This window comes from Rhinoraja longicauda, chromosome 22 (assembly GCF_053455715.1).
Source record: "Rhinoraja longicauda isolate Sanriku21f chromosome 22, sRhiLon1.1, whole genome shotgun sequence".
Taxonomy (NCBI): Eukaryota; Metazoa; Chordata; class Chondrichthyes; order Rajiformes; family Arhynchobatidae; genus Rhinoraja; species Rhinoraja longicauda.
The window spans coordinates 35,653,055-35,670,082 of record NC_135974.1 but is presented as its reverse complement, the minus strand read 5'-3'; the positions used below and the strand labels follow the sequence as shown (position 1 = coordinate 35,670,082).

Here is a 17,028-nt window from a genome sequence, read left to right as displayed (position 1 = left end):
CCAACTCGGTATCCCGTACCTGCCTTCTCTCCATACCCCCTGATCCCTTTAGCCACAAGGGCCACATCTAACTCCCTCTTAAATATAGCCAATGAACTGGCCTCAACTACCTTCTGTGGCAGAGAATTCCACAGATTCACCACTCTCTGTGTGAAAAAAAACATTCTCATCTTGGTCCTAAAAGACTTCCCCCTTATCCTTAAACTGTGACCCCTTGTTCTGGACTTCCCCAACATCGGGAACAATCTTCCTGCATCTAGCCTGTCCAACCCCTTAAAAATGTTGTAGGTTTCTATAAGATCCAACTTTGTGCCTCGATTTTATCAGATTGATCCACTGCCCCCTACCCGGGCAGCTTGTGGTACAGAGTAACAGGGTCATCGAGCATGGAAACAGGCCCTTTGGTCCAACTTGTCCATGTTGAGCAAGATGCTCCATCTAAGCTAGTCCCCCAGCTTAGGGGAGTCAAGAACTAGAGGGCATAGGTTTAAGGTGACAGGGGAAAGATGTAATAGGTAACTGAAGGCCAGCTTTTTCCACACAGAGGGTAGTGGGTACATGGAACAAGCTGCCAGAAGAGGTCGTTGATGCAGGTACAATAACAGCATTTAAAAACTGGGTGAAAGCATTTAAATGACCAGCCCTGGCACCCAGACGGAGATAAGAAGGAAGTAGGCACTCACATTTTGTCATTCATTACAGAGAGATTCTGTTTCCCCATCCCCAGTCACTTTCACTGCAGTAAGCTATGGCCTGCATAGAAGAATCCTAAGTCTCCATTTGACAATAATAAATTAAAATAGACAATAGACAATAGACAATAGGTGCAGGAGGAGGCCATTCGGCCCTTCGAGCCAGCACCGCCATTCGATGTGATCACGGCTGATCATTCTCAATCAGTACCCCGTTCCTGCCTTCTCTCCATACCCCCTGACTCCACTATCCTTAAGAGCTCTATCTAGCTCTCTCTTGAATGCATTCAGAGAATCGGCCTCCACTGCCTTCTGAGGCAGAGAATTCCACAGATTCACAACTCTCTGACTGGAAAAGGTTTTCCTCATCTCAGTTTTAAATGGCCTACCCCTTATTCTTAAACTGTAGCCCCTTGTTCTGGACTCCCCCAACATTGGGAACATGTTTCCTGCCTCTAACGTGTCCGACCCCTTAATAATCTTATACGTTTCGATAAGATCTCCTCTCATCCTTCTAAATTCCAGTGTATACAAGCCTAGTCACTCCAGTCTTTCAACAAATAAATCACAATCAACTGCGATCATTGCCTACTTTTATTAGAGCATCTTGTACTTTTCCCCTGTTTCAATCAGTAGACGCTACAAGAGTTGATGAATCTTTGTGCTTACAACAATTTTATATTGGCAGTACAATTTTAGATAGTACAGCAGGAGTTTAAGTTCGTAAGTGATAGGAGCAGAATTAGGCCATTCGGCCCATCGTCCACTCCACCATTCCATCACTGATCTATCTTTCCCTTCTGACCCCATTCTCCAGCCTTCTCCCCATAACCCCTGACACCTGTACTAATCAAGAATCTATCTATCTCTGCCTTAAAAATATCTATTGATACAGCCTCCCCACCTTCTGTAGCAATGCATTCCACAGATTCACCACCCTCTGACTAAAGAAATTTCTCTTCATCTCCTTCCTAAAGGCACGTCCTTTAATTCTGATACTATGACCTCTAGTCCTAGACTCTCCCACAAGTGGAAACATCCTCTCCACATCCACCCCATCCAGGTTCATGTGCAGACAGCAACCAGAGGGGCAACTGTTTCCACACAGATGGTGGTGGGTATATGGAAGGAGCTGCCAGAGGAAGTAGTTGAGGCTGGTACTATAACCAGACATTGGGCAGATACATGGATAAGAAAGATTTGGTGGGATATGGGCCAAACGCAGGCAGGTGGGACTTGTGTAGATAGGGCATCTTGGTCGGCATGGACAAGTTGGGCTGAAGGGCCTGTTTCCGTGCTGTAGGACTCTGTGACTCTAATCTAATCCCTCCTTCCCTGTCAAAACTCAGATGCTGAAGTTTAGCATTGAATTTTAAAAAGTCATTAGACAAACCTGTGCCTGGCTAGGACCATCTTTTCTTAATCAATGTAAAAAATCAGTATTGGAGAATTAACTTTTAATATCGACATGCTCAAACCACATCAATATTTTTTCAGGAAGATTTTTCCTTTCTTTCTGGATGCTGGATGCCAAGGATAATTAAGAATGTGGCAGGGATAGAATGAGAACAATAACTCTTACAACAGATGGCAAAACAGGAGCTAATGCTACTTGCAACCATGCAAACGTGCGCACATAGCTATAATTCTTCAGGTTAATAGCAGCACAGCACACTATGAAGGTCATTTCAGTATTGTCTAGAATATAATTAAAGTAGATGGAAAGAATCTGGTCGGACAACTTTTCAACTCTAGGAAAGTTACTCAGTTATTGCCGGTAAATAATCTGTTGCGGTATCCATCGAGGTATCAGTGGATACCACCAAGCTCATCACCAAACTCCACCAGCTAGGCCTCAGCTCGTCATTATGTGACTGGATCCTGGACTTCCTGCTGGAACGACCGCAGACAGTGAGAATGGGCCCGCACCTGTCCTCCACTATCACCCTGAGAGGGTTCTACTCCCTCTTCACACACGACTGTGTTCCTGCATTCGACACCAACACCATTGTCAAGTTTGCAGACGACACAACGGTGATCGGGCTGATCACCAACGGGGATGAAACAAACTATAGAGCGGAGGTGCAGAACCTGGCGGACTGGTGCTCGGATAACAACCTGTCCCTAAATACCACCAAGACCAAGGAGCTGATCATCAACTTCACATAACGGGGAATATGCCCCGATCTCTATCAACGGGGACAGTGTGGAGAGAGTGTCCAGCTTCAAGTTTCTGGGCACTCACATTTCGGAGGACCTAACATGGTCCAATAACACTGCTGCGCTGGTCAAGAAGGCACAACAAAGACTGTTCTACTTAAGAACACTGAAAAAGTCTGGTCTACCCCAACAGCTGCTGACGACCTTCTACCGCTGCACCATAGAGAGCATCCTAACGCATGGCATCCCTGTGTGGTACCTCAGCTGCACGGAGGCAGAAAGGAAAGCTCTACAGCGGGTAGTCCATAGAGCTCAGAGGGCCATCGGAACACAGCTACCAGACTTGGAGGGCATCTACAACACACGATGCCTCAGAAAAGCCACCAGCATCCACAAAGACTCTTCACACCCCTGCAACAGTCTGTTCGAACTCCTTCCATCGGGCAGACGATACAAGGCCTTCTACGCCAGCACCTCCAGACTCAGGAACAGCTTCATCCCCAGGGCCATAGCTGCTATGAACCGGTCCTGCTGAGCCGGATGGCCACAACGCATAGATCAACTTGCACTTTACCTTGTCTAAAAAACTGTTACAATTGTTTCGTTTCGTTGGGTTGCTGTTAATTACTTAAATTATTGCATCGTATGGGAGGCGCATTCCCAATCTCGTTGTACCCCTGGGTACAATGACAATAAAGATATATTGTATTGTATTGTATTGTATTGTATTGTATAGCAACTTGGCTTCATGGAAGGGAGCAGAGGGTAACGGTGGAAGGTTGCTTCTCAGTCTGGATGCCTGTAACTAGTGGTGTGCCTCAGGGTTCGGTGTTGGGCCCGTTATTGTTTGACATCAATCTACATCAATGATTTGGATGAGGACATACAGGGCAAGATTAGCAAGTTTGCTGATGATACAAAAGTGAGTGATTTTGCCGATAGTGAAGATGATTGTGAATGTTTGCAGCAGGATCTGGATCGATTGGCCAGGTGGGCAGAGGAATGGATGATGGAATTTAATACAGAGAAGTGTGAGGTGTTGCATTTTGGGATGTCGAACTTTTAAACAAAATTGAACAGATATGTGGATGGCAAGGGTTTAGAGGGATACGGGCCAAATGCAGGCAAATGGAACTAGCCCAATACATGGGCAAGGTGTGGCAATGAGCGCGTTTAAGTTCTGTATAACGCTAAATACCGAGGAACCACGTAATACAGTCAACTACAAAAGTTACGGATCATGAAAACTGATAAGTCCCAAGATCCAAAGTCCAAATGATCTACATCCCTGAGAATGACAAAGAAAGACATGGATAAAGGCAACTACCAACCAACCAGCGTAATATATCTGTCGTTGGAGAAATGCGGGAGCCTACGTTAAATGTATTGATAAACCATATCTTTACATGGGTTTATTAAAGGGAAATTATTAATGATTATTGTGTTGTGATTCCTGAGAATATATCAAATAGATAGATGAACTGAAACCAGTGGATGTGGTGTCAATACATTTTCACAGGCAAAACATCAGGTAAGTTATCCAGTTCAGCAAAAGGAAAAAGCCAAAATGCCAAATCGTATTTTTTAAAGTGGTGAATGATTGGGAAGTGATATTGTTCAGGAGACCCGAGAGACTGACAACGCTGACAACTTGAACAAACAAAGTGTTGGACGATCTCGTCAGGTCAGGCAGCATCTGTGGAGGGAATGGACAGGTGACAGATCGGGACTGGTCACTTCTTCGAGACTGGAGTAGATAAGAGTGAAGGCACGGGGTCTTATTCCCAGAAACGGGGTCTTATTCCCAGAAACGGGGTCTTATTCCCAGAAACTAGGTCTTATTCCCAGAAAGGGGTTGTCTCTACCTCAGGTGCTCACTATGTGGAGTTTGCATGCTCTCCCTGTGACCGTGTGAGTTTCCTCCCAAATCTCCAAGTCGTATGGGTTTTTAGGTTAATTGGGCCTCTGCAAATTGTGTAGGGAGTGGATGCGAAAGTGGGATAAGGTAGCACTAGTATGAAAGGGAGAGCAATGGTCAGCATGGACTTGGTGGGCCGAATGGCCTGCTGTTTACACGCTGTATATTACAATTCGCACCACTGCGGTCATGGAGGAGCAGGGGGACGGAGGGTAGCTACAGTTGTTCTGAAGGCTTACTCCAGCACTCATTGGATATGTTCCCACCATCCCTGGCAAGAGAACCTTCAGTGTTACAGGAAGGTCGTGATTAAGATGGAGGAGCAGTGAGGAGTCTGGCAAGGACGCTGTCATGACTGGAGAATGCGCAGAGATCCGATCAGCTATGGAGACAACAGCCTGCAGATGCAGGAATCGTGGGCAAAACGCAAAGTGCTGGAGGAACTCGGCGGGTCAGGCAGCATCTGTGGAGGGGAATGGACAGCCGACGTTTCGGGTCGGGACCCTTCTTCAGACTGCTGGCACAGCTGACGGTAGAGTAGATTGCACAGCACAGGACGACAGCTGAATTGATAGAAAGGTGAAGAAAGCACCACAGAATGAATGAGGCAAGGCTACACTAAATAACCAGCTTGAGTGGAGTTTCTTGTCACGTGTACCGAGGTGCAGTGAATAGCTTTTGTTGCGTGCTAACCAGTCAGTGGAAAGGCGATACATGATTACAATCGAGCCGTCCACACTGCACAGATCTGTTGGAGTAGAGGTTTAAAAGTGTGGAGCGATTGTAATGCGTGATTGCAGACCCATGTATGTGACCAGCACACAACAAGTCTCCTGGGCTTGAGTGCCATCTTGGATCCAAACTGCAGAAGTTCAGAATTAATATTCTGAGAAACAGGAAGCTGTTAAAGGTTAGGGAAGATTGGAGAAATGGATTTCATTTGCAGTACAGGTTTAGGAGTTCAGGGTGATTTAACATTTGTACAAGCTTTAAATTGAAAAGTAATTAAAAAACACCGCTGAGCCCGGACACGCTACGAAGCATCAGGGAGAGTATTAGCATTAGGGTTGCCAACTTCCCCACTCCCAAATAAGGGACAGAGGATGACGTCACCGCCCCGCGCCCCACGTGACCTCACCCCGCCCGGCCCGGGCGGCCACCATTGGTGGAGCGGGAGCACATGGCCGCTGGCTGGGTGAGGTCACGTGGGGCGCGGGGCGGTGACGTCACCCTCTGTCCCTTATTTGGGAGTGAGGAAGTTGGCAATCCTACTAATACGGGACAAGGGCGGTCCCGTACTGGACAAACTAATTTAGCCCAAAATACTGGATGTCCCGGCTAATACGGGACAGTTGGCGACTCTAATTAGCATCTGACAAGATCAAGTAGTATGTAAAATGTACCTCGATGTCAACCCCAGGTCTACACACACAGCTGGGCAAGGAAATTAGTGCCGGCGAGACAGAGTCTGACCTCAAACACACAGGGTTCAGATTTGTGATTGCTCACAAGAGTCATACAGCATGGAAACAGGCCCTTCAGCCCGACTTGTCCATGCCGACAAAGATGCCCATCAAAGTTAGTCCCATTTGCCTGCATTTGGTCCACATCCCTCTAAACCTCTCCCATCCATGTACCTGTCCAAGTGTCTCTTAAATGCCGTTACAGTATTTACCTCATCTGACAGCTCGTTCCAACTACCCACCACCCACTGTGTGAAAAAAAACTGGCTGTCAGGTTCCTGTTAAATCTTACCCTTCTCTCATGGCGGCCCGGTGGCGCAGCGGTAGAGTTGCTGTCTTACAGCACCAGAGACACGGGTTCCATCCTGACTACAGGTGCTGTCTGTACGGAGTTTGCACGATCTCCCCATGACCTGCGTGGGTTTTCTCCTGGATCTATGGTTTGCTCCCATACTTCAACGACATATAGGTGATGTTTCATGTTGGGACCTTTCTTCAGAATCACAGATGTGGAGCAGAGACTGCTTTGACACATAATGATCTCGATTTCTGTGCTGGAAGTTCCCAAATACTACATGAAGCCAGAACCCTTTGTGGCTGAGCTAAGTGAAGCTGAGCTGCCTGGCACTGAATTAATTACCATTATTACAATGACGGTAATTTCAGATTGAATGAGACTATGAAGTTCAATTAAAAAAATGTCACATAATATCTTATGTTGCATAACATGGGACAGCATAAATAACTCCTCTGTAATTAACAGTTAAAGCAGATGATATATGCCAACATTACTAATGCAATAAAGGGAGCTGGCATTTTTAGTTCCTTTGTTACTGAACAAGTTCCAACAACAGATCTATTTTAGTAACCCTCTTGCTTATAACAAACCTACCATGAAATAACAGTCTATGGATGGGTCAAAAAGGCTGAGAACAAACAAATAATTGTCACATCCAACCCAGAAGCACAATAAATGTTTTGAAAGGCATAACTGATTTAAAAACCGACAACAAAGATTTAAAACTGATGAAAAATCGGTCAATGAAGTGCAAATATAGACAACTATTTCTAAAAGTAGATACTTTTATGAACATAGACACAAGGAACTGCAGATGCTGGTTTACAAAAATAGACGGAGTGCTGGAGTAACTCCTTGGGTCATCCCCCTCTCTTCCCTGTGCTTATCTGATGTGCATCTACAGGACCCTAGTGAGACCACACCTGGAGTACTGTGTGCAGTTTTGGTCTCCAAATTTGAGGAAGGATATTCTTGCTATTGAGGGCATGCAGAGTAGGTTTACTCGGTTAATTCCCAGAATGGCGGGACTGTCGTAAGTTGAAAGACTGGAACGACTAGGCTTGTATACACTGGAATTTAGAAGGATGGGAGGGGATCTTATCGAAACATATAAGATTATTAAGGGGTTCGACACGTTAGAGGCAGGAAACATGTTCCCACTGTTGGGGGAGTCCAGAATCAGGGGCCACAGTTTAAGAATAAAGGATAGGCCATTTAGAACGGAGATGAGGAAAACCTTTTCAGTCAGAGAGTTGTAAATATGTGGAATTCTCTGGCTCAGAAGGCAGTGGAGACCAGTTCTCTGAATGCATTCAAGAGAGAGCTAGATAGAGCTCTTAAGGATAGCGGAGTCAGGGGGTATGGGGAAAAGGCAGGAACGGGGTACTGATTGAGAATGATCAGCCATGATCACATTGAATTGTGGTGCTGGCTTGAAGGGCCGAATGGCCTCCTCCTGCACCTATTGTCTAATGTCTATTGTCAAAGACCTTCAGCAATTGCAGTGTTAAGTAACAGCAACAAAAAGTATTCCAAAACATTTTAGCACAGTTTTAACTTGCACAGAAAGGACCATAAATATAATGACCTGAACACTCCTGCACTCAGAATTGGTTCTACGTTGAAGAACGTTGTCCCATTATCACCTGGTTTCAGGAGAATCCTCCATATTTGCTTTACTGCAGGTTTACTGCCAAGGTGCTCAGCCTTCTTTCCCTGGAGATCTGAAAGGGTCGCAAGAAATAAGTGGAGAGAATGGGATTCCATTTGTATAAACCTCACTCTTGTTCAGTTCTAGCTGTCCTTTCTCTTCAGAGCGTGATCACAACTCGCTATCTTCACTTGGATATTCCCTCATGGTCTTCAAGATGCAACTCCTCAAGACTGGAAACCTTGTGCAAACCTCCTAGTAAAAATTATCTACTCTTCTTGATCTCCAAGCCAGACATTTTAATTCAAAGTGAACGCGATCTCATCTCCCCGTGGTCGGCTGGGGCCAAAGTCAGAGTCTAGAGATCGGGCCGCGTTGCTGAGAACAAAGGGCGGCACGGTGGCGCAGCGGTAGAGTTTCTGCCTCACAGCGAATGCAGCGCCGGAGACCCGGGTTTGATCCCGACTACGGGTGCTGTCTGTACGTTCTCCCCGTGACCTGCGTGGGTTTTCTCCGAGATCTTCGGTTTCCTCCCACACTCCAAAGACGAAAAGGTTTGTAGGTTAATTGGCTGGGTAAATGTAAAAATTGTCCCTAGTGTGTGTAGGATAATGTTAATGTACCGGCACGGACCTGGTGGGCCGAAGGGCCTGTTTCTGTGCTGTATCTCTAAAATAAAATAAACTAAATTAAAGGGGTGGGGGCGAAGAGGGGATGAGTACTTTGTGTAACTTTGTCAGCACCTGAGTGGTGACTCTTTTGTGTACTTTGTATGCAATAAACAATCATCATTATCTTCAATGTTGGAGTTCTCAGCATAGAAACATAGAAAATTGTCACAGGAGGAGGCCGTTCGGCCCTTCGAGAGAGCACCGCCATTCAGTATGATCATGGCTGATCATCCACAATCAGTACCCAGTTCCTGCTTTCTCCCCATATCCCTTCATTACGTTAGCCCCAAGAGCTAAATCTAACTCCCTCGACCACCACTGGCATCTCTCACCAAGACTCCACATGAAGTCCTTCGAGAGACAATGAATCTTAAGGGTCATCTGGGCTGTACTGGGCCCAAGCATGTCTAAGAGTTAGTCACAATGGGGGAACAAAGAACTGCAGATGCTGGTTTATACCAAAGATAGATGCAAAGTGTTGGAGTAACTCAGCGGGTCAGGCAGCGTCTGTGGAGAAAAGGGAGGAGTCTGAAGAAGGGCCTCAACATGAAACGTCGCCCATCCTTTTTCTCCAGAGATGCTGCCTTGTCCCACTGAGTTACTCCAGCACTTTGTGCCTACCTTAAGATTTAGTCACCTGAACATCTGTCTGTAACTTCCTTTGACAAGACTGACCGGAACCAACACCATGCAAGTTGAACACTTAGGAATCTAACAGAGAAGGTAAATTAAAAGATGCCAAAGCCTTTAATTGAGTGCAAGCTTGTAACGTGCTCTCAGTAAGCAACTTAGCGTGACAGTGTTATCATGCATGTCCAATTATCTCCAAATTCTTTACGATGTCCAACAAAGATACTCTCTTTAAAATGGGAAATGATACATTCACGAGACATTCATGTAATCTAATTTGAGTGCAATTCCTATTTTGTTGGGATGAAAAGAAAAAGTTATTTAATGTTTTTAATTTGAATATTAATATGGTATTTATTTTATGTTATTAATTTTTAATTACTTAAAACATTTTTATTAGATGCTATAAAAGCTGCCCATAATCTCATGATAAGGGGAGGGTCCTTGGTCATTAGAGCTGAGAGGAACTCACTGTGCAGTGTACACTGTGGACGGCTTGATTGTAATCATGTATTGCACTGCATATTAATGATTTGGATGAGGGGATTGAAGGCTTTGTGGCAACGTTTGCGGATGATACAAAAATAGGTGGAAGAGCAGGTAGTGTAGAGAAAGCAGGGACTCTGCAGAAGGACTTGCACAGGTTGGGAGAGTCATAGAGTCATAGAGTCATAGAGTCCTACAGCACAGAAAGAGGCCCTTCGGCCCATCGTGTCCGCGCCGCCCGTTACCAACACAGTCTAATTTTAATCCCATATTCCCGCATTTGGACCGTAGCCCTGAATGTTGTAGCATTTTAAGTGCCCATCCAAATGCCTCTTAAACGTTGTGAGTGTTCCCGCCTCCACCACCACCCCAGGCAGTGAGTTCCAGACTCCAACCACCCTCTGGGTGAAAAAGTTCTTTCTCACATCCCCCCGAAACCTCCCTCCCCTTACCCTGTATCTATGTCCCCTCGTTGTTGAACCTTCCACCAGTGGAAGAAGTTCCCCGCCATCTACCTTATCTATGCCCCTCATGATCTTGTACACCTCGATCATGTCCCCTCTCAGCCTTCTCTGCTCCAGGGAAAACAACCCCAGTCTGCTCAGTCTCTCCTCATAGCCGAGGCCCTTCATCCCGGGCAGCATCCTGGTGAATCTCCTCTGCACCCTCTCCAAAGCTATCACATCCTTTCTATAATGTGGTGACCAGAACTATACACAATACTCCAGCTGTGGCCTCACCAGTGTTCTGTACAATTCCATCATTACCCCCCTACTTTTATATTCGATGCCCCGGCTAATGAAGGCCAGTAACCCATATGCCTTTTTGACCACCCTGTCCACCTGTCCTGCTGCTTTCAAGGACTTGTGTACCTGTACTCCAAGGTCCCTCTGTACCCCTGTCTTCCCTAGGGTCCTTCCATTCATGGTGTACGCCCTCTCCAAGTTATTTCTGCCAAAGTGCATCATCTCGCACTTTTCAGGATTAAATTCCATCTGCCACTGCTCCGCCCATCTGACCATCTCACCTATATCTTCCTGCAGCTTGCAGATCCCTTCCTCGCTATTCACCACCCCCCCTACCTTTGTGTCAGGAATAGTGAGAGTGGGCAGAGAAGTGGCAGATGGATTATAATGCAGCAAAGTGTGGAGGCATGCATTATAGTAGTAGGAATAAAGGCGTAGACCATTATCGAAATGGGTGAGAATCCAGAAATCGGAGGTGCAAAAGGGACTTGGGATTGCTGGTGCAGGACTCCCAAATAGTTAATCTGCAAGTCGAATCAGTAGTAAAGAAAGCAAACTCAATGCTAGCATTTATTTCAAGAGGGCTTGTATACAAAAACAAGGAGGTAATGCTGAGGCTCTATAAGGCACAGGTAAGGCCGCATTTGGAATATTGCGAGCAATTTTGGGCACCACACCTGAGGAAGGATGTGCTAGCTCTGGAGAGGGTCCAGTGAAGGTTTACAAGAACGATCCCAGGAATGATTGGGTTAACCTATGATGAGCGTTTGTTGGCACTGGGCCTGTACTCGCTGGAGTTTAGAGGAATGGGGGGGGGAACCTCATTGTAACGTGAAGAACAGAGGCTTGGGTAGAGTGGATGTGGAGAGGATGTTTCCACTAGTGGGAGAGTCTAGGACTAGAGGTCACAGCCGCAGAATTAAAGGACGTTCTTTTAGGAATGAGACGAGGAGAAATTTCTTTAGTCAGAGGGTGGTGAATCTGTGGAATTCTTTGCCACAGACGGCTGTGGAGGCCAAGTCAGTGGATATTGTAAATTTCCCCAGTGTGGGACAAATAAAGGAATATATTATGATTCATTTTTAACGCAGAGATAGATAGATGTTTGATTAGTACAGGTGTCAGGGGTTATGGGGAGAAGGCAGGAGAATGGGGTTAGGAGGGAGAGATAGATCAGCTATGATTGAATGGCGGAGTGGACTTGATGGGCTGAATGGCCTAACTCTATTCCTATAACTCGTGAACTGATGTCCCCGATGACTCTCTACGGATGCACCGCAAAAAGGAACATGTTGGGTTGGCATCACAACTTGGTTTGCATGCAGCTGTGCGCAAGACCGCACGAGATCGTAGAGTGTTGTGGATGTCTCCCAGTCCATCACATAGATCTTAGAAACATAGAAACATAGAAAATAGGTGCAGGAGTAGGCCATTCGGCCCTTCGAGCCTGCACCACCATTCAATATGATCATGGCTGATCATCCAACTCAGTATCCCGTACCTGCCTTCTCTCCATACCCCCTGATCCCTTTAGCCACAAGGGCCACATCTAACTCCCTCTTAAATATAGCCAATGAACTGGCCTCAACTAACTTCTGTGGCAGAGAATTCCACAGATTCACATTCTCTGTGTGAAAAAAACTTTCTCATCTCGGTCCTAAAAGACTCTTCCCCCTTATCCTTAAACTGTGACCACCATCGCCCCCATCTACACTTCACGCCGCCTTGGGAAAGCAGCCAACATAACCCAGGACCTTTTCCACCCCTGTTGTTCCATCTTCTCCCGGCTCCTGTCGGGCTGAAGTTCCAAAAAATCTGTAAGCGTAAACCATCAGATTGAGGTGCCATTTCTTCCCTGCTGGAGACAGTCCCACGCAAACTAGAGTGTCGTCCCAATTTACCAACCTGCCTTTAAATGATCAGTTTTAAGTCTGATTTGTATTGTCAAACATTGAACAGAGGAGCAGTACAGGAACATGCCCTTTGGCCCACGATACCTGTGCTGAACATGATGCCAAGTTTAACTAGACAATAGACAATAGGTGCAGGAGTACCGAGTGACTGATGCGCTAGGACACCCAGATCTCGTTGTACGTCCCCTTTTCCTAACATGACACCATTCAGATAATAATCTGCCTTCCTATTCTTACTACCAAAGTGGATAACCTCACACTTATCCACATTAAACTGCATCTGCCATGCATCCGCCCACTCACACAACCTGTCCAAGTCACCCTGCAACCTCATAGCATCTTCCTCACAGTTCACACTGCCACCCAGCTTTGTATCATCTGCCAATTTGCTAATGGTACTTTTAATCCCTTCATCCAAGTCATTAATGTATATTGTAAATTTCCTTTGCTTCAATGTAATCCATATCCCTCCATTCCCAGCCTATCAATGTGCCTATCTAAAAGCCTCTTAAACGCCACTATTGTATCTCTGCCTGCACCCCAGGCACCTTGCGATTGAGGTTAACAAAAACTTTTGTATGTAAAAACACAGAAACCTCACCATGAGTATAAGTATAAATTTATGCAAATAAATAATTTGTATTAATAAAAAAAAATCTGTATAAATTTCTCTGGTGTTCAGTTTAGAATAGAAGTCAAACACAACCTTGTTCTTATTCAAGGGACTGAATGTCAGAATGCTGGTTTACAAGGAAGTAATTAGAAATTTATTGAGATTCATGGCTAATGTTAGATAAATTAAAAATAAAACAAATCACTGCACAGTAACCACTTTCAACTCTTGCATAAAGTGGCATGGCAGCACAGCTGGTGTAGTTGTTGTCTCACAACGCCAGAGACACAACCCAATCCTCGGGTGCTGTCTGTGTGGAGTTTGCACATTCTCCCTGTGACCGCGTGGGTTTCCTCCAGCTTCCTCCCACATCCCAAACAAGTGTGGGTTTGTAGGTTAATTGGCCTCTGTAAAAATTGCCTCTCGGGTACATAGACAATAGGTGCAGGAGGAGGTCATTTGGCCCTTCAAGCCAGCACCGCCATTCACTGTGATCATGACTGATCATCCACAATCAGTACACCGTGCCTGCCTTCTCCCCAGATCCCTTGATTCCGCTAGCCCTAAGAGCTCTATCTAACTCTCTTTTAAATGCAGCCAGTGAATTGGCCTCCACTGCCTACTGAGGCAGAGAATTCTACAAATTCACAACTCTCTGTGTGAAAAAGTTTTTCCTCATCTCAGTCCTAAATGGGTGTAGGAAGTGGATGTGAAAGTGGGACAACAGAGAACAAGTGTGAACGGGCGAGGGATGGTCGGCGCGGACTCGGTGGGCCGAAGGGCCTGTTTCAAAGCTGAATCTTTCAATCAATCATCAATATACATAATATTAGCATTTTGTTTTAAAAGAAAGCATCTTTTTGGTTCAGGAAAGGAGAAGGAAACCTTTGACAATGTAATTATGTGTGAATGGGAGTGGGGGGAGGGGAAGGGGAGCTCTCTTAAAATCCACAATCAATTCCACTGTCTTAGGAGCTCAATGCTCTCAAGACGGTGGAATTGATTGTAGACTTTAGGAGAGCTCCCCCTCCCCTCCCCCCACTCACCATCAACAACACCACAGTCACATCTGTGGAGTCATTCAAGTTCCTTGGAACCATCATCTCCAGGGACCTTAAATGGGTGGCCACCATCGACTCCACAGTCAAAACGGCCCAACAGAGGATGTATTTCCTGTGGCAACTGAGGAAACACAATCTGCCACAGGCAATGATGGTCCAGTTCTGTACGGCCATCGTAGAGTCCGTCCTCACCTTCTCCATCATGGTCTGGTTTGGCTCAGCCACCAAGCACGACATCCGGAGGCTGCAACGGATCGTTCGCACAGCCGAGAAGGTTATTGGCTGCAACCTTCCCCCCATCGACAAACTGTACACTGCAAGGGCCAGGAAGCGAGCGGGCAAGATCATCTCTGACCCCTCTCACCCTGGCCACAAACTCTTTGAAGCACTTCCCTCTGGATGGCGACTCCGCACTGTCAAAGCAGCCACACATAAAAAAACAGCTTTTTCCCACGAGCAGTAGCTCTACTCAACAACCAAAGTCTGCAGCCTCCTTTTGCTCTGGTATTTTATTTCATTCTTCACATGTGTAAATTATAATGCTTTATTTTTAATTGTCTACTGTATGTCGTGTTGTTACTTGTGAGCGGAGCACCAAGGCACATTCCTTGTATGTGTACATACTTGGTTAATAAAATGTATTCAATTCAATTCAATTATTCAATGATGCTTTTCATTAGAAAGTGCATCTGAAATTTATATAATTCTTTGCACTATGTTGTGATTTTTCACATTATATTGATTTGCTTTATTTTTCGAACTCTAATTTTGTTTCTTTATTATGTTACCTATTGACTACTGTGTTTACAAACCTGTTGTGCTGCTGCAAGTACGAATTTCATTGTTCCGTTTCGGTACATATTTGACAATAAAATACTTCTTGACTCTTGAATACATCAGAACCTGGCTCAGAAATGCACAAAGTCAGTATTCTCCCATCTACACACAAAATCCGATCCAACCCTTCTGACGAATGCAGATGAGAATCACATTGAGAAATAATCACGTCGAAATATTGACTTGTACCAAGGTCAAAAGAGGAACCCGGAGATTAAAAATTAATGCAATGAGGATAGTGGGCAAGGTATTCCCCTGGGTTGATTAGGTTAACTCCATTAATCTCGGCTAACTCCACTAAAATCATGCTCCAAGTTGGATACATTACCTCTTGAGCACATGCAGAGATAAGAGCCAAGAAATTCTCTGGCATCATTCATTCAGGCTATCAGAATCAATTCCATTTTATACTGTGCAAGCACTTCAGTATTTTTATTCCTGGGCTCCAGAGATGGTATCAAGCAGAACGCAAAAAAAATTATATATATATAATCTGAAGAAGGGTCTCGACCCGAAACGTCACCCATTCCTTCTCTCCCGAGATGCTGCCTGACCTGCTGAGTTACTCCAGCATTTTGTGAATAAATCGATTTGTACCAGCATCTGCAGTTATTTTCTTATATATATATGTGTGTAGCTGTACCTAAATCCACCACATATTCTCTTCAAATAAACGCACAGATAAACAAGTCTCGGTGAAACGCCAGGATTGAGCAGATACAGACAAAAATCAATTGAAGAAAACAGCTGGTATTTGGCCTTACAAAAATCTCCTAAGAGCTGGATGTTACTCTGAGCCCAGCCATGAGCAGTGGAGCAGTGCATGTCCAGTTAGTTAAGATTCACAAACAGATGAAAACACAAGCTGACTGAAAGGAAATCGCGGTGAAAACTCAGCCTCCACAGAATCTGGGCATTATCCTACCAGGTTTGGAATTCACTGACATGGAAAAAGGGGACTGTTTCAGCGAGTCTGTCATCAGCAGGAAGAACGAGCTATACGTCAGGAGCTCAGTAAACCGTATGTTCTGGCAACCACAGATAATGTGGTTTTTTTCTTTACAAAGAAAAGCATTCACAACTAAACACTGCCTAGGCAGAAAAGGTTGAGTGGTCAATTGAACAGATCGTTTTGCAGGTGCGAGCAATAAATATCGTTGGTGTCTTGGGGAAGAACATAGAACCGAAAGAGGTGGCAAAACGCAAGAATTGATGTTAGAGATTTAAGAGAGTAAACAAACAGAGTGCTGGGGGAACTCAGTAGGACAGAAAGCATCTTTTTTTTAAGTTTAGTTTAGAGATACAGCGCAGAAACAGGCCTTTTCGGCCCACCGGGTCCGCGCCGTCCAGCGATCCCCGCACATTAACTCTATCCTACACCCACTAGGAACAATTTTTACATTTACCAAGCCAATTAACCTACAAAGCTGTACGTCTTTGGAGTGTGGGAGGAAACCGATCTCGGAGAAAACCCACGCAGGTCACGGGGAGAACGTACAAACTCCGTACAGACAGCGCCCATAGTCGGGATCGAACCTGGGTCTCCGGCGCTGCATTCGCTGTAAGCCAGCAACTCTACCGCTGCGCCACCGTGCCGACCCCTGTGGAGGGATAAATGCTGGAGTAACTCAGCGGGTCAGGCAGCATCTCTGGAGAACATGGATAGGTGACGTTTCACAGAGTGCTGGAGTAACTCAGTGGGGCCGGCAGCATCTGTGGAGAGAATGAATGGGGTGACTTTGGGTCAAGACCCTTCTTCCAAAACGTCACCCATTCCTTCTCTCCAGAGATGCTGCCTGCCCTGCTGAGTTACTCCAACATTTTGTGTCTATCTTTGGTGTAAACCAGCATCTGCAGTTCCTTCCTCCACACAGCATCTGTGGAGGGAA

The 17,028-nt window shown here is 45.5% G+C and overlaps 1 protein-coding gene across 1 annotated transcript in view; it reads right to left on the bottom strand.

Annotated features, from left to right (window-relative positions):
- The window catches only part of xkr7b (XK, Kell blood group complex subunit-related family, member 7b), a 104,996-nt gene that overhangs the window by 64,092 nt on the left and 23,876 nt on the right, over positions 1-17,028 (bottom strand). The gene's annotated exons all lie outside the window — the stretch shown is intronic.